The sequence below is a fragment of the Panulirus ornatus genome, chromosome 22, assembly GCF_036320965.1.
Source record: "Panulirus ornatus isolate Po-2019 chromosome 22, ASM3632096v1, whole genome shotgun sequence".
Lineage (NCBI taxonomy): Eukaryota > Metazoa > Arthropoda > Malacostraca > Decapoda > Palinuridae > Panulirus > Panulirus ornatus.
Genome location: NC_092245.1, coordinates 4149072 through 4170860, shown reverse-complemented (window position 1 = coordinate 4170860; position 21789 = coordinate 4149072). Strand labels below are relative to the sequence as shown.

Here is a 21789-nt window from a genome sequence, read left to right as displayed (position 1 = left end):
AGTTCCCATTTGTTCCCTTGTCTTACACACTTTATTTACCTCCTTCCAAAACATCTTTTAATTTTCCCAAAAATTTAATGATACTCTCTTGCCCCAACTCTCATTTACCCTCTTTTTCACCTCTTGTACCTTTCTCTTGATCTCCTGCCTCTTTCTTTTTTACTTCTCCCACTCATCTGCATTATTTCCCTGCAAAAATTGTCCAAATGCCTCTCTCTTCTCTTTCACTAATAATCTTACTTCTTCATCCCACCACTCACTACCCTTTCTAATCTCCCCACCTCCCACGCTTCTCATGCCACAAGCATCCCTTACGCAAGCCATCACTGCTTCCCTAAATACATCCCATTCCTCCCCCACTCCCCTTATGTCCTTTGTTCTCACCTTTTTCCATTCTGTACTCAGTCTCTCCTGGTACTTCCTCACATATATATGGATTGAGTGACAAGAGAGATGAAAGCAAAACTAGGGAAAAGGGGTGCAGGATGGAGTGTGACAGTGAGATTTGGTGGCTCATGGCAAGCCTGTTTGTGATGATACTGTGTTATTTGCTGAAAATGAAGAGGAGTTGTAGAAGGTTGTAAGTGTGTTTTATGATGTGTATAAGCACAGACAACTGAATTTCAATGCAAGTAAAAGTAAAGTAATGGTGTCTGAAAGGAAACATAGTGAAAGTATAGATTTTGTAAAATGATACAGAGTGAAAGAAGAAAATGTACTAAATTGTTCTTTGGATATGGGGGTAAAAAACTGGAAGAAGTGAGAGAATCTAAGTACCTAGGAGCTGTCTTGGGTAAGTGTAGTGATATGGAAGGAGTGATAAGGGAGTGAGCAAAACACAATAGAAGTCATTGGGTACCTTATTAGAATAATGAAGGGTAGATGTTTAACTATAGAAATGAAGAGAGGATTAAGGAACAGCATAGTCTTTCCAACCCTGATCTAAGCAGCCAAAACATGGACAGAGAATGAGTTGTGGAGGTCAAGAATCCAGGCTGTGGTAATGAGCTATTTGAGAGCATGTGGCAATGATGAAAAATATGAAGGGGTGTATAAGAGATGTGGTATGACAGGAAATGCAGAGGGAATGGACTGTAGAGTGGTGGAGTATGTAAAACGTAATACTTTGAAGTGGTTAGGGCATGTAGAAAGAATGCAAGATAAGCTCAGGAGGGTAGCTGCCACACTCAATGATACTTTTCAAGGAAGTGGGGAATTTCTGCGCTCCCTGCACATCACAACCTGCAGCTTCACCACATATGCAGATGCTGTTCAAGTTACTGTGCTGTCTAAACCAATCAAACCAACCTCTGCCAACTAGAAACGTTTCTCAGCCATCTCCTTCCTGCAGCTTCCTGATGATGCTTCTTGCTTTGTCCATTATGATGAGTTGGTTTAATGGGACATTATGTTGCATTTGGACATCCCCCCATATGCTTAGCTTATCTTCCATTTTTTCTAGCAAACTGCTCCTTGAACAAGTCACCTTCATTGCTATCAATTTTGAGGTCTTTATGGCTGAAGCTTTAATCCTGTCTGCAATCTTATTAACAATCAATGTACACATGTTGAAAGCATTATCAACTTTGATCTGATGCTCACCAACTTCCAACCACCTCAACACTTGTAATTTTGCATCCAAGAAGAAACTTTTCTCAGGCACTTTAGATGCACCAGTAGCAATAAAACTTAAGACCTTCCAGCAATGATGGGTGAAAATAGTCACAATAATATAAAAAAAAATTGTCAAAAAATGTCCCAGCAAAATTTGTACTGTACTAACAAAGGACAGCACTCAGAACCTATTGGACATAATCATATGTCTGTATGGCAGTCTCACTGGACCAGTGACTATAAACAAAGAAAGCAGCTCCCTGCATGTTGTAAGTCTTTGGGCTTGTGAATTTTGACTTCTTTTCTGGATTTTCATATTTTCTTTTAGTAAAACTAGAGCTCTAAGATACAAGTAAGAGTGCTATGGTAAAACAGTGTTCTAAGGGGCGTTGCATTAACTGAGGTATTACTACAAATAAAGGCAAAGGGAAGGTGACTGAGAGGGTGGTGGCATACACAGACAATCAGAATCAGAAAGAGCAATATGGCTTCAGGAGTGGCAAGGATGTGTGGACCAGATGTTTCACTCAAAGAATTTTTGTGTGGTACTTTAGAGAAAGCAATGGATTTGTATGTGGCATCCATCTATCAAGTGAGAGCATATAACAGGGTTAACAGAGATGCTTTGTAGAAGGTGTTATGAATGTATGGTGTGAGGGGAAAGCAACTACATTTACTGAAGAGTTTTTATAGCACAAATAAGGCACGTATGCAAGAAGGAAGGGAGGAAAGTGAGCAGCTCCACATGAAGGTGGGTCAGCATTAAGGATGTGTAATGTCACCATGGCTGTTCAATTTGTTTACAAGATGAGTGGAGAGGAATATAAAGATATGGATCTTGGAGAGGTGACAGGTCTACGGGTAGGGTGAGGTGGTGGGAAATGTATGTGGATGACGTGGTTTGGGTGGCAGACTCAAGTGAGAAAATGAAAAAGGTGGTATCTGAGTTTGGAAGAGTGACTGAAAGAAGGTTAGTGAGAGTTAAAGTGAATAAAAGATCATGAGGTTTAGCAGGGAAGACAGATATGTTGGTCTGAGTGTGAGTTTGAGAGGAGAAAATCTGGATGAAGTAAAGTATTTTAAAGCCATGAGAGAGGACATGGCAGTGGAGAGAAGTATGACAGTTGAACTGAAAGATAAGATGGAGAGAACAAAGGTCCTAAAGGCACTAAGGAATGTGTAGAAAGAAAAGTTAGTCTCTTAATGCAGAGATGGGTATGTGTGTGAGTAAAGCTGTCCTAACAGTGCTGTATGGATGTGTCACGAGCCCTAAATACAAAAGTATGAAAGATGGTAAATGTATTTGAATGAAATGTTTGAGGACAATATCTGGTATGAAGAGGGTTGTTTTGTATAAGGAATGACGGTAGGAGAGACATGTGGGAGTCATGGTCCCTTAATGCAAAAGTACGAAAGAGAGTAGGTGTGTTCGAAATGAAATGTTTGCAGATAAGATGTGGTGAGAGGATGGTTGATCATATATGAAATGATATGAGAAGTGTAGTAGTATGCTGGATACTATAGGTTTGAGAGAGATAAGGAGGGTATACTGAAAGGTTATGAACATATAGAGAAGATAAACAAGGACACACTGACTTAGAGATATACGTGTCAGATGGAAAGGTGATGATGAGGAGGAGATAATGAGAGGGAGACCAAAAAAATATAGAATGATGAACAAAAACATGCGTCTAGTTATCAGTATGAACATGCAAGAAAATGCAAGGCAAACATGGCATAGAGAAAACTTGTGTGATATGGTATACAAGGGGTAATCTGGTCAATGGAATGAACAAGAGCATATGAAGCAGTCAAGGGAAACCACAGAATGATCTGTGGGTACTGGCTATGAATAAGGATCTCTGGTTATAGTGCACCACATGTACATGACAGGTAGAGAGAGGATATGTGCAAATGAGACAGTTCTTCATCTCTTCCTGCCTTTACATCACTAATGGTGAACAAATATGAAAAACAGTATTGTACTGTATTGAATAAATGGGGGCCTCTGGCTTCAAAACCAAAGCCCTTAGAAAGTCATTCGAAAAAATCACAAAACCAAATCAGAAATTGAATTTTCTAGAAATGAAAAGATATCCTATCTCCAGTAACTATATCTTATTCAATGTGCAAATTTCACAACTCAGATCAATTGTGCAAATGTATTCAATTACATAACATAAATTAATTAATTTACAAAGAAGCATTACAGCAAGTCATTATAGGGCTCTTAAAGGTCAGTTCGCTCAGCCAGGATCTCAGGTAAACAAGTCTTCTCAGTAATACTAGAAAGATGTTCCACTGAGGACAAAGAGGTAGGAAGATAGAAGTGGTACCACGTAAGCTGGATTCTGGTTTTGTCTCCAAAATTCCATGAGGTCTTCCTCTTCTGGTACTTGGTGACTTCTTGGGAAACTGGGCTGGTTAGACTGGGTGGAGTGAAAGAGGCCTTTTTCATGAAAAAGAACAGTTTAGACCACCTGGGAGTGGTAAAAGTACTAGAATCAGGAGCAGTTGGAGGCTAGGGGTGGCTTTTCAGCTGCCTTAGTGCTATGGATCTCTATGACTGAGTCCATCTCCTATGAAGCACACCAGTGCACCTTGTGATAAGAATCAACAAGAGTGGCAAGGAGGAATAATAGCTTTTCTTCACACAGGGCCAGGTCCAGTTTCTGTGGTCTGGAACTTGTGGGAAAAACCATTACCCTGCCAGAAGTGACAAAGTCATTGGTCTCCTCAAAGGGGATTAAGATTGTTCAAGACACTACATTCAAGGGTGGAATGTTTCAGAGGCACATCAAGGCAAGAGGCAGGGAGAGCGACAATGGAGTGGATCACCTTCATTTGGCTGTTCTACCTGGTAGCATGGGCAGTCTGGAGCCTTGGGCAGTGGTCAAGATGGTTAGAGGCCTGAGTGAGCTTCCCCACATAGAACATGAAGACAAAAGCCCTGGAGATTATACTGTTGATTGGATCAGCTGCTATAAGACCATCTTTCATAGCATTCCTGCATTCTAAGTGAAACTTGGGGTCATGGGTATCGTGGAAGGCCACGAGGTCAACAGGGTTCAGTGACATTATCACAGGAATCGTCACAATCCACTTCACTATGACTGATATCAGTAAAGGGCTTGGCTTCTTCCATGTAGTAAGGCACAGGGAGAGAAATTTCTTTACCATCAAAGGTTTTCATCATGTTGGATGCATCACCAGTGAGTGACCTGGTCAGGTATATCGTGCATGGATACAGGATCAAGATACTAGCTACAGGAGTTGGCTGCTGTGCGGCTGCCTTGTAAACAATTGCAGGCTAGGGCGGCACTCCTGGGGTTCCAGTCTAGAAAGAAGTAAGCAGCGACGCCAATGAAATTCTGCATTTGGTAAATGGTAAGGCAGAAGTTTTGAACTCAATTCATCTGGCTCTGGACACAAGTGGTGATGAATTAAAAATCAGCTTAGAACAGCTCACCAATGAACTTCTCACAGCCTTACTGTAAGTAAGAGGGGTCAAGTGCATGAAGCTACTGCATGAAGGACTCATTATTGACAATGATGAGGAAAATGAGGCTCTGGCTCATTAACGTGACCATTAAGTTATTGATCTCAGCTTGATGAGGGTCAGAAAGTATGTACTGGGGAAAAGCATCTGAGGTTTTGCAAACACCAGGAAATGTGTAAATGTCAGTAACTGAGGGATGGGTGTTGGAGTTCTTGGAATATTTCACAGCATATTAGTTCAGCAGGCCTTTATGCTTCCTCTGTGGACAAAAAAGTCAGGAAGTTAGCATACACATGCCTAAACATTTTGATTTTTTTCATACTTGACCACAATTTCTGGCATTAGCGTGTCATAGATGACTAGAAGGGGTGGGAGTGGGGGGAATGGAAATCCTCCCCTCCAGTTTCTACTTTTCTAAAAGAAGAAATGGAGAAGGGGCTAAGTGAGGATTTTCCTTCCAGAGCTCAGTCTTCTGTTCTTAACACTACCTCACTAATGCAGGAAATGGCGAATATGTATCAAATAAAAAAAAGAAAATAATAAAACCTTCATAGTAATGGAATGATCATATAATACTTTCATTTGCAGTGACTAAAAGGTTAACTTCGTTGATGATAATCTGATAACCCCGATAATTCTAACACCTCCTTATGGGAAGTTAATGATAATCCGATAAGAAACAAAAACCTTGTACATAAGAATTTTAAAAAACAAGAAAAAATCTTCAAAATCCATAGAAAATGCTAATCTATGCTAAATCAAAGACTAAATAAGCATTTTTTACAAGCTCTGCAACTTTTCTGCTTAATAGTTTTTAAATTTCATTAAAAATGGTAGTTTTGAAACTCCTGTAACCAAACCAATACCATGAACTGAATTTTAATTCAACAGATAATTATTAAGGCAGGAACTGAAAGGTAAGTTTAAAATCTAAGTACATTTATTAAACTACAGTAAATCTTCATTTTAATAGACCCTGATATAATGGATTTCAGATTAAAAAGACAAAGAATAAAACAGTACATTAACAATAATTCAAAAAATAAGAAAATCTAAAAATCCAAACCACGCACCATGCACATTTCATATCACACTTGTTTTTGGTAGCATGGGGTAGACTGGCTTTGTTTCAGTCTCAGTCTGCCTCAAGCTGTCATGTGGTCAGGTTGTATACAGAGTGTTTTTGTTATTTCAGAATTGCAATCTTATTAATTGAATAATTTTGAAATCTTTACAATTCAAAATGGCATCAAGTGATTGTAAGAGATGCAATGAAAGCAAGGTAGTATATTCCCAATTCATTATAAAAGAGTAACCTTTCACAGATAAGGGGTGGCATTACCTCTATCTCAGTCTAACTCCTGCCTCCAACTGCCCAGCGAAGATTCTCACACTGCCGAGTGCACGCCATCCAACTATTGTACCACACACTAAACCCTAAACCCCCCTCACAAGTGTGACATTTTGTTATAACAAAAACAAAAACAAAACAAGAAGAAAACAACAAAAAAGAGAATTAAAATAAAATTCGATAAGGCATAATGCAAATATACTCAAAATCACTGCTCAGCAACAATATACTTCCTTTACAAGTGAGCAGAACAAAAATGATATAAAAAAAATCATTGTGTTCACTCTTCACAGGAGCTACCACAAACATAACATTGCAAGTGTGTGGGGCGGCGTCTCGCATGGTGAGGCACCACCATCTGAGGCTGGGTGTCTAAACCCGTGGGCAAAGCCGTTGCTGGTGGGTACTCCCCTTGACCCATGGCTGTTGTGGGGATCAGCGAAACCTGGGGGGTAGGTGATGTTGTTTTGCAAAGTCAGGTGGCCAATGCCCACCAGCTTCAGTGAGTGTTGTCTGTGCTGCTTCACCTCCACTACCATGCCTGACCTGTCCCACACCTTCGAAGCAACATCATGCACGCAGACAGGGGTGCATATGGACAGCTGGGGCAGCATAGCGGTGCCACCTGCTAGGGCCGCCCTGCACACAAGCCTGGCTTTCTGCTATGGCCCGCTCTCTGTTTCACAGAGCAATTCTCCATCGCCGCGTTATCAGATAATGTTGCCAGGGTGCCAAGGAATGATCTCACAACTGTTTTCCTGCTGCCAGCTGTCCAGGTGACTTATCCCCTTCTCTTAGGAGGGTGTTGAGATATTGGAGCATAGCCTGAGTCACTCTGCTGTTGTGCAGGCTATCTCCAACACCTGTGTTGCCCCTCAACATCCATTTGGCTACCTTACTGCTGCTTTGGCATGACCACTGGACTGAGGGAAGTGGGCTGAGATGTGGGCCATGAACCCCATTTTTTGTAGAAAGCTTCCATCTCCTCACTGCCTAGACTGCTTTCCCCATCAGAGGTGATTTCCTTGGGTATGCATCATCTCCTAAGATGAGCAGCCTTGCAATAACTTGGGATTTTCCCCCAAAGGTTCAAATCCTACTCAGGTAGCAGGTAGCCCATCCTCACTTTATCATAAAGAAATATCCTTTCACAGGATAGGGGTGGAATCACCTCTATCTCAGTCTGCCTCCTGCCTCTAACTGCATGGCACCAGATGCACCCTACCCAACTACTGTACCACACACTAAAACCTACATTGATTGAGGAGTTAAAAGAAAGCAAGTGAACGTAAATGTGGCACAGATATAGGTTACATTTGATTTAACAGACTTTCGGCATTAACAAACACCCCTCCATCAGTCCATTAAATCGAGGGTTTACTGTGGTAAGCATACCTTATGGTACAATATCTATATACACACTCAGAATTAGTAATCAGTCAACTCAAAATGTAAAAAAAAAGTAAGCACTAATTACTGACAACTTAAGATGATACAATAATCAAATTATGACAGTGAATCTTCTTAGAGTCTATGAGACACTCACAGTGTGTGCTGGTTGCCCTTCAGGAAGATCAACTTCTCAAAGTTAGGCCCAGCTGACACTCTTGACCTCTTGGGCCTCAGCATGTCCTTGCCGAGAGAGAAAAGCTGTTACACTGTGACAGAGGATGGAATGGGTGTGCTGTACTTCAGGAGGAGGTTGGTGAAGATCTCCTCACACATTCAGTCAGAGTTAGCCATGCTCTCCTTCCCATCAGCGTCCAGCCAGGTGTCGACAAGTTTCTTGGCCTTCTGCTTGACACTGGTACTTGAGCCAGCGGCCATCCACCTATCGAAGAGGTCCTCAGGCATGTGTGGCAGTGACTGCATGCTGCTGCCACTGGAGCAGATGGTGCTGTCACCGTTCTGGTTCCCTCACTGCTCTCTTGACTTTTTCATTCATGGTGCCTCTGACAGAGATTGTTAGGTTGCTGTAGAACCTGTGCAGAAACCTTGGGTAGAAGGCAGCTGCCAACTGGCAGTCCCAGTCGTTCAGGTAGTGGTAGAATCGGGTGGTGATGGCTGCCACCAGGAAGTCGACCAGTGGCTTGCAGATAGCCAAACTGTTCTTCATGTTACTGAACTTCATGAGGGTAATGGTCACTGTGGGAAGGAGGGTTCCAAAGTAGCTGTTCTTCTCCCTTGGATAGTGTCAAGGGCAACAATCACATGGAACATGACTTTGGCCCACTCCTTCAGGAAGACAATCTCCTCGTCAGTGAAGGCTGAGAGGTTCTTCATATAGTTAAGGAACCTGTTAAGCTCAGCCTTCTTAGTGGCCAGGATGATGTTGAGGACAATGATTGAGTCATACAAGGCATTCCACCTTTTCTTACCAGGGACCATCAGCCTCCTAGTTGATGGTGTCGTTGATCTGTGGGCTCCTCCCCTGGGCACTGAAGAGTGCCTAAGCCTTATCATGGGCCTTCTTGCTGAGGGTGTTGAAGGCAGCAAAGGCAGAGCCCATCTGCTTAAGGAGGGCCCTTGCCTAAGTCAACAAAAGCCATCAGATTGAAGGTGTGAACTGCACACCTCATGTAGATTGGTAGACTGTGGTGCTCATGCTCCTTACCAAGGAGTTTGCTGAGGGTTACAATGTTGATGGTGTCACCACCCTCAGCCGTTTCATCCTCATTGCCTGAGTCAGCCTCAGGCAGTCTGCCAACATCAATGAGGTCAGGCAAAAGGTCCACCTGGCCACTATACTGGGTGAGAGCCTTCACAAAGTTTGACCCCTTGTCGGTGGTTGTCCTGAATACCATGTCCTGAGTGTTGAAGTGATCATGAACCTGGACCAAAGCCTCCGTTAAGACATAAGTGTGGCAACCAGTCTGACAGGTACAGGTGAGGACAGCATGCTTCCTGGCTCTGGTGTTGGGCCAATCCAGTGAGTTGTCAGGCCAAGGAAAGATCTGAAACAAAGATGAAGCGTTTATTGATTAATACACTGCATAACATTAATTAAGTGATAATTGAATAATACACTAATGAGTAAGTGTTATTCTAAACATTTCAAACTGAAAGTTAAATCTAATCTATGCAAATTATTATAAAAAGAAACATTAATATACTACATAGTGAATAGTGATGCGTATTGATTAATGGTTAAGTGATTATCAAGTTTTAATTCAAACATTCTGAAATTTAACTGAAGTTCAATTTAAGTGAATTTTTATGAAAAAAAAATAATATTCACTATATATATGCATAATTATTCATTCTACTAACTATATTAAATGTACTAGATGGTACAAAAAATATTCATAAATAAATAAATGATAATACCTAATTGCGAACAGTCCAACAGTTGGCAGTGGCATCAAGTACGTCACCCCATCAAAAGTGTTGATAAGGGCCTCCTCAACTGCCCATTGTTTGTCATCAATGAGCCTGCTTAGGGTGCAGCAAGGAATGCTGACCTTTGGTGAGTTTAGGGTCCTGATCGGGTCAAAAACTCTTCAGACTCAACCATGTGGAGTGGAAGTATGTTGTTGACAAAAAGACAGCCTATCTTTTCATCAACAGTAGACTGGCTTCCAGCAGTGCCAGAGCTCGCAGAGCGGCAGCCCAGGGCCTCGTCGATGGTGAGCAGGCAGGACTTCTTGGCAGGCAGCTCGGGGATGGCAGTGCCAGAGCTGTGCAAGCTGCTGCTGCTGCTGCTGGAGGAGCATTGGTGGTGCTTGCCACAGATAGAGCCTTATCTCCTCCTCAACCTGGATGGCTAAGGATGTGTGGAACCTCTTGATGAGGAACTTCAAATGATTAAGGCTGGTGACATCACTTCTAACAATTTTCTTGGTCAGGAGGCATTTCTGGCACTCAGAATAGAGTACCTTGTTGTTCTCCTCGTCCTGAAAGCTGAACTTGAAGTAGTGCTCCAGGTAAGGCCACAGGTTTTGGAAAGGCTCTTGGTCCCGGCTGGTAACAACATGGCTGTCAGATGGCTGAGAAGTCTCTGCCACAGACAGAGTCAGGCTGAGACTCAGAAGTGCCTGAGACAAAGGCAATCTCAATGATGAGAACTATGTCTTGTGTTCCATGGACTATGGTCTGTTGTAGTCTTGTGCTGCTGTAAGTTAACTTGTAGAGACCAGACTGTAAGAGAGAAGTTAGAAAACTAAACGTGGTCAAGTTAACGGTGATACTGAACATCGTTACTGGCTACTGCCAATACTGCTGAATCCACAGCGTGTGACTGGGTAGCTAGGTCTGTCCATTCTTAGATCTGGTTGTCCTAATTATTTTGACAAAAAAAAAAGAACAGCGTATATCTGTCCTTTTTAAAGTATGTTATTCAGCTTTATGAATAATAATTACAAAGGTCATGAATCTTAACAGAATTCTTTCCCTGCCAGGTAATTGGTAACTGTCAACCAACAAGATCCATGGACATGTCCACAACCACTTGTAACCTTGCACTGTACCGGTTTGGTATGAGAACAGTATAGGGGAGGGAAGGGAGCAGGAACTGGGGGAGTTAGAGCAGGGTCCAGGAAGGAGACAGTAATGCAATGTAATGTAAGGTGAAGATTAATGTTTTTAATATTTTGGATGTTAATGTGCTGAGAGGTGCAACTGGAGGGATGTCTGATCATTAACTTGTGGAGGCGAAGGTCAAGATTTGTAGGGGTTTTCAGAAAAGAAGAGTGAATGTTGGGGTGAAGAGAGTGGTGAGAGTAAGTGAGCTTGAGAAGGAGACTTGTGAGGGGAAGTACCAGGAGAGACTGAGTATAGAATGGAAAAAGGTGAGAACAAAGGAGGTAAGGGGAGTGGGGGAGGAATGGGATGTATTTAGGGAAGAAGTGATGGCTTGCGCAAAAGATGCTTGTGGCATGAGAAGCGTGGGAGGTGGGTTAATTAGAAAGGGTAGTGAGTGGTGGGATGAAGAAGTAAGATTATTAGTGAAAGAGAAGAGAGAGGCATTTGGACGATTTTTGCAGGGAAATAATGCAAATGACTGGGAGATGTATAAAAGAAAGAGGCAGGAGGTCAAGAGAAAGGTGCAAGTGGTGAAAAAGAGGGCAAATGAGAGTTGGGGTGAGAGAGTATCATTAAATTTTAGGGAGAATAAAAAGATGTTTTGGAAGGAGGTAAATAAATTGCGTAAGACAAGGGAGCAAATGGGAACTTCAGTGAAGGGGGCTAATGGGGAGGTGATAACAAGTAGTGGTGATGTGAGAAGGAGATGGAGTGAGTATTTTGAAGGTTTGTTGAATGTGTTTGATGATAGAGTGGCAGATATAGGGTCTTTTGGTCGAGGTGGTGTGCAAAGTGAGAGGGTTAGGGAAAATGATTTGGTAAACAGAGAAGAGGTAGTAAAAACTCTGCGGAAGATGAAAGACGGCAAGGCAGCGGGTTTGGATGGAAATGCAGTGGAATTTATTAAAAAAGGGGTGACTATTGTTGACTGGTTGGTAAGGTTATCTAATGTATGTATGATTCATGGTGAGGTGCCTGAGGATTGGCGGAATGCATGCATAGTGCCATTGTACAAAGGCAAAGGGGATAAGAGTGAGTGCTCAAATTACAGAGGTATAAGTTTGTTGAGTATTTCTGGTAAATCATATTGAGAGGGTGAAGGCACGTACAGAGCATCAGATTGGGGAAGAGCAGTGTGGTTTCAGAAGTGGTAGAGGATGTGTGGATCAGGTGTTTGCTTTGAAGAATGTATGTGAGAAATACTTAGAAAAGCAAATGGATTTGCATGTAGCATTTATGGATCTGGAGAAGGCATATGATAGAGTTGATAGAGATGCTCTGTGGAAGGTATTAAGAATATATGGTGTGGGAGGCAAGTTGTTAGAAGCAGTGAAAAGTTTTTATCGAGGATGTAAGGCATGTGTACGTGTAGGAAGAGAGGAAAGTGATTGGTTCTCAGTGAATGTAGGTTTGCGGCAGGGGTTTGTGATGTCTCCATGGTTGTTTAATTTGTTTATGGATGGGGTTGTTAGGGAGGTGAATGCAAGAGTTTTGGAAAGAGGGGCAAGTATGAAGTCTGTTGTGGATGAGAGAGCTTGGGAAGTGAGTCAGTTGTTGTTCGCTGATGATACAGTGCTGGTGGCTGATTCATGTGAGAAACTGCAGAAGCTGGTGACTGAGTTTGGTAAAGTGTGTGAAAGTGGAAAGTCAAGAGTAAATGTGAATAAGAGCAAGGTTATTACGTACAGTAGGGTTGACGGTCAAGTCAATTGGGAGGTAAGTTTGAATGGAGAAAAACTGGAGGAAGTAAAGTGTTTTAGATATCTGGGAGTGGATCTGGCAGCGGATGGAACCATGGAAGCAGAAGTGAATCATCGGGTGGGGGAGGGGGCGAAAATCCTGGGAGCCTTGAAGAATGTTTGGAAGTCGAGAACATTATCTCGGAAAGCAAAAATGGGTATGTTTGAAGGAATAGTGGTTCCAACAATGTTGTATGGTTGCGAGGCGTGGGATATGGATAGAGTTGTGCGCAGGAGGGTGGATGTGCTCGAAATGAGATGTTTGAGGACAATGTGTGGTGTGAGGTGGTTTGATCGAGTAAGTAATGTAAGGGTAAGAGAGATGTGTGGAAATAAAAAGAGCGTGGCTGAGAGAGCAGAAGAGGGTGTTTTGAAATGGTTTGGGCACATGGAGAGAATGAGTGAGGAAAGATTGACCAAGAGGATATATGTGTCGGAGGTGGAGGGAACGAGGAGAAGTGGGAGACCAAATTGGAGGTGGAAAGATGGAGTGAAAATGATTTTGTGTGATTGGGGCCTGAACATGCAGGAGGGTGAAAGGCAGGCAAGGAATAGAGTGAGGATCGATGTGGTATACCGGGGTTGACGTGCTGTCAGTGGATTGAATCAGGGCATGTGAAGCGTCTAGGGTAAACCATGGAAAGTTGTGTGGGGCCTGGATGTGGAAAGGGAGCTGTGGTTTTGGGCATTATTGCATGACAGCTAGAGACTGAGTGTGAACGAGTGGGGCCTTTGTTGTCTTTTCCTAGTGCTACCTCGCACACATGTGGGGGGAGGGGGATGGTATTCCATGTGTGGCGAGGTGGCGATGGGAATGAATAAAGGCAGACAGTGTGAATTGTGTGCATGGGTATATATGTATGTGTCTGTGTGTATATATATATGTGTACATTGAGATGTATAGGTATGTATATTTGCGTGCGTGGACGTGTATGTATATACATTGTGTATGGGGGTGGGTTGGGCCATTTCTTTTGTCTGTTTCCTTGCGCTACCTCGCAAACGCGGGAGACAGCGACAAAGCAAAATAAATAAATAAAGTATGATTCATGGTGAGGTGCCTGAGGATTGGCAGAATGCTTGCATAGTGCCATTGTACAAAGGCAAAGGGGATAAGAGTGAGTGCTCAAATTACAAAGGTATAAGTTTGTTGAGTATTCCTGGTAAATTATATGGGAGGGTATTAATTGAGAGGGTGAAGGCATGTACAGAGCATCAGACTGGGGAGGAGCAGTGTGGTTTCAGAAGTGGTAGAGGATGTGTGGATCAGGTGTTTGCTTTGAAGAATGTGAGAAATACTTAGAAAAGCAAATGGATTTGTATGTAGCATTTATGGATCTGGAGAAGGCATATGATAGAGTTGATAGAGATGCTCTGTAGAAGGTATTAAGAATATATGGTGTGGGAGGCAAGTTGTTAGAAGCAGTGAAAAGTTTTTATCGAGGATGTAAGGCATGTGTACATGTAGGAAGAGAGGAAAGTAATTGGTTCTCAGTGAATGTAGGTTTGCAGCAGGGGTGTGTGATGTCTCCATGGTTGTTTAATTTGTTTATGGATGGGGTTGTTAGGGAGGTGAATGTAAGAGTTTTGGAAAGAGGGGCAAGTATGCAGTCTGTTGTGGATGAGGGTGCTTGGGAAGTGAGTCAGTTTTTGTTCGCTGATGATACAGCGCTGGTGGCTGATTCATGTGAGAAACTGCAGAAGCTGGTGACCGAGTTTGGTAAAGTGTGTGAAAGGAGAAAGTTGAGAGTAAATGTGAATAAAAGCAAGGTTATTAGGTACAGTAGGGTTGAGGGTCAAGTCAATTGGGAGGTAAGTTTGAATGGAGAAAAACTGGAGGAAGTAAAATGTTTTAGATATCTAGGAGTGGATCTGGCAGCGGATGGAACCATGGAAGTGGAAGTGAATCATAGGGTGGGGGAGGGGGCGAAAATTCTGGGAGCCTTGAAGAATGTTTGGAAGTCGAGAACACTATCTCAGAAAGCAAAAATGGGTATGTTTGAAGGAATAGTGGTTCCAACAATGTTGTATGGTTGCGAGGCGTGGGCTATGGATAGAGTTGTGCGCAGGAGGGTGGATGTGCTGGAAATGAGATGTTTAAGGACAATATGTGGTGTGAGGTGGTTTGGTCAAGTAAGTAATGTAAGGGTAAGAGAGATGATGTGGAAATAAAAAGTGTGTGGCTGAGAGAGCAGAAGAGGGTGTTTTGAAATGGTTTGGTCACATGGAGAGAATGAGTGAGGAAAGACTGACAAAGAGGATATATGTGTCAGAGGTGGAGGGAACAAGGAGAAGCAGGGGACCAAATTGGAGGTGGAAAGATGGAGTGAAAAAGATTTTGAGTGATCGGGGTCTGAACATGCAGGAGGGTGAAAGGCATACAAGCAATAGAGTGAATTGGATCGATGTGGTATACCGGAGTCGACGTGCTGTCAATGGATTGAACCAAGGCATGTGCAGCGTCTGAGGTAAACCATGCAAAGTTCTGTGGGGCCTGGATGTGGAAAGGGAGCTGTGGTTTCGGTGCATTATTACATGACAGCTAGAGACTGAGTGTGAACGAATGTGGCCTTTGTTGTCTTTTCCTAGCGCTACCTTGCACACATGAGGGGGGGAGGGGGTTGTTATTCCATGTGTGGCAAGGTGGCGATGGGAATAAATAAAGGCAGACAGTATGAATTATGTACATATGTATATATGTATATGTCTGTGTGTGTATATATATGTATGCATTGAGATGTATAGGTATGTATATTTGCGTGTGTGGACGTGTATGTATATACATGTGTATGTGGGTGGGTTGGGCAATTCTTTCATCTGTTTCCTTGCGCTACCTCGCTAACACGGGAGACGGCAACAAAGCAAAATAAATAAATAAATAATTATCTATTTGTATTATCTTATAGTGATGGGTGATTTGAAGGCAAAGGCGAGCAATGTGGCAGTTGAGGGTATATTGGTGCACATGGGGTGTTCAGTGTTGTAAATGGAAATTAATAGCTTGTGGATTTGTGTGCTAAAAAGAACTGGTGACTGAGAATACCTGGTTCAAAAAGAGAGATATACATAAGTATACGAATATGAGTAGGAGATGTGGCCAGAGGGAGTTATTGGAATACGTGTTAATTGACAGACGTGTAAAAGAGAGACTTTTGGATGTTAATGTGCTGACAGGGGCAGATGGAGGGATGTCTGATCACTATCTTGTGGAGGCGAAGGTGAAGATTTGTAGAGGTTTCCAGAAAAGAAGAGAGAATGTTGGGGAGAAGAGAATGGTGAGAGTAAGTGGGCTTGGAAAGGAGACTTGTGTGAGGAAGTACCGAGAGATTGAGTGCAGAATGGCAAAAGGTGAGAGCAAAGGACATAAGGGGAGTGGGGTAGGAATGGGATGTATTTAGAGAAGCAGTGAATGCTTGCGCAAATGTTGCATGTGGTATGTGGGAGGAGGACAAATTAGAAAGAGTAGTGAATGGTGGGAAAAAGAAGTAAGACTGTTAGTGAAAAAGAAGAGAGAGGTGTTTGGACGATTTTTGCAAGGAAGTAGTGCCAATGACTGGGAGATGTATAAAAGAAAGTGGCAGGAGGTCAAGAGAAAGTACAAGAGGTGAAAAGGAGGGCAAATGAGAATTGGGGTAAGAGAGTATCATTAAATTCTAGGGAAAATAAAAAGATGTTTTGGAAGGAGGCAAATAAAGTGCATAAGACAAGAGAACTAATGGGAACATCAGTGAAGGGGGCAAATGGGGAGGTAATAACAAGTAGTGATGAAGTGAATATTTTGAAGGTTTGTTAAATGTGTTTGATGACAGAGTGGCAGATATAAGGTGTTTTGGTTGGGGTAGTGTGCGAAGTGAGAGGGTCAGGGAGAATGGTTTGGTGAACAAAGAGGTAGTGAAAGCTTTGCATAAGATGAAAGCCAGCAAGGTGGCACGTTTGTTTGATATTGCAGTGGAATTCATCAAAAAAGAAAGTGACTGTGTTGTTGATTAGTTGGTAAGGATATTCAATATATGTATCAATCATGAAGTGCCTGAGGACTGGCAGAATGCATACATAGTGTCAGTGTACAAAGACAAAGGGATAAAGGTGAGCACTCAAACTACAGAGGCATAAGTTTCTTGAGCATTCCTGGATAGTTATATGGGAGGGTATTGATTGAGAGGGGAACAGCAGTGTGGTTTCAGAAGTGGTAGGGGATGTGTGGATCAGGTGTTTGCTTAGAAGAATGTGTGAGAAATACTTAGGAAAACAGATGGATTTGTATGTAGTATTTGTGGATCTGGAGAAGGCATATGATAGGGTTGATAAAGACACTTTGTGGAAGGGGTGGATGGGGTTGTTAGGGAGGTGAATGAAAGAGTTTTGGAGAGAAGGGCAAGGATGCAGTCTGTTGTGGATGAGAGGGCTAGGGAAGCAAGTCAATTGTTGTTCGCTGATGATACAGCGCTGGTGGCTGATTCGGGAGAGAAATTGCAGAAGTTGGTGACTGAGTTTGGTAAAGTGTGTGAAAGAAGAAAGCTGAGAGTAAATATGAATAAGAGCAAGGTTATTAGGTTCAGTAAGGTTGAGGGACAAGTTAATTGGGAGGTAAATGTGAATGGAGAAAAACTGGAGGAAGTGAAGTGTTTTAGATATCTGGGAGTGGATTTACCAGCAGATGGAACCTTGGAGGGAGAGGCAAGTCACACGGTGAGGGAAGGAGCAAAGGTTTTGACAGCATTGAAAATGTGTGGAAGGCGAGAACATTATCTCATAGCGCAAAAATGGGCATGTTTGAAGGAATAGTGGTTACAACAATGTTACATGGTTGCGAGGCATGGGCTATAGATAGGGTTGTGCAGAGGAGGGTGGATGTATTGGAAATGAAATGTTTGAGGACAATATGTAGAGTGAGGTGGTTTGATCGAGTAAGTAATGAAAGGGTAAGAGATGTGTGGTAATAAAAAAGAGTGTGGTTGAGAGAGAGCAGAGGAGGAAATGTTGAAATGGCTTGGATACATGGAGAGAATGAGTGAGGAGAGACTGACAAAGAGGATATGTGTGTCAGAGGTGGAGGGAAGAAGGAGAAGCGGGAGACCAAACTGGAGGTGGAAGAATAGAGTGAAAAAGATTTTGAGCGATCAGGGCCTGAACATATAGGAGGGTGAAAGGCATGCAAGGAATAGAGTGAATTGGAACGATGTGGTCTACTGGGGTTGACGCGCTGTGAATGGATTGAACCAGGGTATGTGAAGCATATGGGGTAAACCATGGAAAGTTTTGTGGGGCCTGGATGTGGAAAGGGGTCTGTGGTTTTGGTGCATTACACGTGACAGCTAGAGACAGTGTGTGAATGAATGTTGCTTTTTTTGTCTGTTTCTTGGCATTGCCTCATTGGAGGAGGGGGGGATGCTATTTTGTGTGTGGTGGGGTGGCAACGGAAATGGATGAAGGAAGCAAGTACGGATACGTACTAGTGTGTATATGCATATGTCTGTGTATGTATATGTATGTATACGTTGAAATGTATAAGTATGTATATGTGCGTGTGTGGGCATTTATGTATATACATGTGTATGTGGGTGGGTTGGGCCACTCCTTGCCTGTTCCCTTGCACTACCTCACTAACACAGGATATGGTGGTTTAATATAATAAATATAAATAAATATTATCTTACGAACCATATATTTTTCATCACTATATAGAAATAATAAAAATTAAGCAATGCATGATTATGTTGGACATACAAAACAAATAAAGAATATATCTGAGCTATACATTTTATTTACATAACACATGCCATATTATCATATATATGTGTGTGTAAATGACAACAAATAGAATGAACAACAAAGTATATCAATTATATAACCAATCATAGTTTAAACCTTCCCATTACAAGAAATAGAATTAACAACAAAGAATAACAATTATACTGAATAGCCTAAAAAGAAAATATACAACAATACAAATTCTATCGAACAAAAAATTAAAGGACATTATGGGACTAACAAATCAAGCTATCGGAAGTTAACTGGTACACTAATGATTATGGAAGTTAACATCCGATAACAGTGTGATAATAAAAATTTATTTTGATAATCATCTGTTTAATAAAAAGAGTGTGGTTGAGAGAGCAGAAGAGGGTTTTTTGAAATGGTTTGGTCACATGGAGAGAATGAGTGAGGAAAGATTGACAAAGAGAATATATGTGTCGGAGGTGGAGGGAACGAGAAGTGGGAGACCAAATTGGAGGTGGAAAGATGGAGTGAAAAAGATTTTGAGTGATCGGGGCCTGAACATGCAGGAGGGTGAAAGGCATGCAAGGAATAGAGTGAATTGGAACGATGTGGTATACCGCAGTCGACATGCTGGCAATGGATTGAACCAGGGCATGTGAAGCATCGGGGGTATACCATGGAAAGTTTTGTGGGGCCTGGATGTGGAAAGGGAGCTGTGGTTTCAGTGCATTATACATGACAGCTAGACACCAAGCGTGAACGAATGTGGCCTTTATTGTCTTTTCCTAACACTACTTCGCACACATGTGGGGGGAGAGGGTTTTTCATTTCATGTGTGGCAGGGTGGCAATGGGAATGAATAAGGGCAGACAGTATGAATTATGTACATGTGTATACATGTATATGTCTATGTGTGTATATATATGTATACGTTGAGATGTTTAGGTATGTATATGTGCATGTGTGGACGTGTATGTATATACATGTGTATGTGGGTGGGTTGGGCCATTCTTTTGTAGTGCCCAACTTTGTTCATTTGTAATCTAATGGTTGAATTAAAATATCAAGAGGTATCAACTGTATTACCAATCTCATGATTTTTAGTGTTTTTACATGTTTTTCAGTCCAGTGAGAATCATGTGTCACAACAATTTTTGTTCTGTTTAACCAAGAATGGATTGTGAGAAGCAGAAAACACTAATATTAATCAGTCTACTGGTGATATCAGGATATAAATAGGGAGTTAGGGTGTTTAAAACCATCTGCTCATCTTGTTAATGATGGAAGTTGCATGAATGCTTTCCTTGCCCTTTCTATATAATAGAAAATTTTCTTCACCTTATTGTGTCTAACAAAGGATGAAGTGGTGTTGTTCTGTCCAGTGACCTGTGTGCCACATTCTTTGCATCTCGCCTTAAAATGGTCTTTTCACAGATGTTGCGTGGAAACTCAGAGTCTTGCCACACTAAACACAGATGCCATTTTAACAATAGTGATGCCACAGATATCATTTATTTGGTACTGACAACTCAAAAATCAGCTGATTCCATAAACAAGTGTGTCTGAGGGAATTAAATTATCAGGGACACTATTTTCACTACCATACTTGTAAAATATAATCCTGTTCTTTTATATTTAGCAAAAAGTTTCATGCTAAGGATGTTTTTAAAAATTTCATATTCTTTAATTAGTTTGTTTTTCAAAGTCAGAAGCGAACACTGAAGCCCTAGCCTGATATTTCCAAAGCTGAAGACAAAGCCTGCAAAACCTGGCTTCAAGAAGGTGAAGCTGAAGCTAAAGCTGTCTTGAGCTCCACTTCTATTACACTGTAGATGGAGTGCCTTAATGAGTCAATGCTGTTATGTACGAGTCCACCTCAGCACCTATACAAGTATGTTATTCAAAGTTTTATATAGCCACTAACAAATCTTTTCTTGTGCAAGACTGGTGGGGATCCAGGGCTACTACAAACAACAAAATCTTAGGTAATTGGCATCTTTATGTAAATGGAATACTCTTATCCAAAATAAGGTAAACTTTACTTCCTGGACTATGCAACTGGCCCACATCCAACATAATTGTTCATCCTCTCCTCTGAGCTGATCAATAAATTGATACCTGAATGTGCTTGCACTTCTGTTGAAGGAGTTGTACTTATGTGTGAAAGAGTGTAAGGAAGCAGGCACAGAACAACGTGAGTGAAAATGCTCATGGGTTTTGAAAGGTGGTTGATTGATAGTGCTTATGAACCTGATAGGAAGAGGAGTGAGGAGGAGAGGTGAATGTTTTGGGAGGAGTTGAGTCAGTGCTTCAGCAATTTAGGCATGAAAGACCAAGTAATAAGAGTGGATGATTTGAATGCAAGTGCAGGAGATGTGGTAGTCGAGGGAAAATTGTGGGGTATGGAGTACCTAGTGTAAATGAAAAAGGTGAACAGCCTGTGGAGTTGTATGCTGAAAAAGGACTGGTGACTGGGAAGATGTGGATTAAACATAAGCATACATGACTGAGGACAATAATGATGAACAGGCATTATTGGATAACACAAACTGACAGGCATGCTAAAGGGAGACTTTTGGATGTGAATATGAATAGCAGGAAAGTCGGTGAGATGTCTCATTGCTTCCTGATGAAGGCAAGGGTGAAACTTCGTTAAGGCTTCAGGAAAAGAGGAAATAATAAGGTGGAAAGAGGGTGGTGAAAAGTAAGCAAGCCTGGAAAACAAAGCTGAGTGAGGAGATACCAAAACCAAATGGGTGAAGAAAGGAAAAAAGAGAGAGCAAAAGTAACTAGCGAAGTGAGCGAGAAATGGGAAGCATTTAGGAAAATAGAGCTTATATGTACAAGTGAGAGGTGTGTGGCATGCAAAAGGTGGGATGTGGGTTATAAAAGGGGTGGTGAGAGGTGGAAAGAGAATAGGGGGATGCATAGGCATTACCTGCAAGGAAGGAGTGTGAGTGCCTGGGAGGTGTATGAGAAAAAGTGGTAGGAGGTCAAGAGGAAGGTGCTGGGGGTAAAAATGAGGAAAATGAGTTTGGGTGCAAGAGTTTTGGCAAACTTCTCAGAAAATGAGAAAATGTTCTGAAAGATGAACAGTGTGAGGGGGATAAGAGAACAAATGAATATCATCATTGAGTGGAGGATGCTGATTGGAGGCACATTCTGTGATGAGCTAATGCTGTAATCTCAGTTTGAATGGCATGTGAAAGGTGTGAGGTGTAAACCTCTTTCCACAGGGAAAGGGACTGGAGGCTAATAAACCCCAGAGATACAATGATGAATCTCATTAGCTTGCAACAGAGACAGACCCTGGAGAAGAAATCAGATTACAAAGATCATGAGAG

The 21789-nt window shown here is 41.9% G+C and overlaps 1 protein-coding gene across 5 annotated transcripts in view; it reads right to left on the bottom strand.

The window, feature by feature from the left end:
* Positions 1-21789, bottom strand: part of LOC139756501 (uncharacterized) — a 192685-nt gene that overhangs the window by 153814 nt on the left and 17082 nt on the right. Inside the window, exons 3-4 of one of the 5 annotated variants that reach the window (XM_071675945.1) lie at positions 9792-10601; positions 8011-9418 (exon numbers count right to left, since the gene is read on the bottom strand). The exons of 3 other annotated variants lie outside the window; for them this stretch is intronic. The gene's annotated coding sequence lies outside the window, so the exon portion shown is untranslated. The remainder of the gene's footprint in view (positions 1-8010; positions 9419-9791; positions 10602-21789) is intronic. One more of the 5 variants, XM_071675944.1, reaches the window with a different exon arrangement.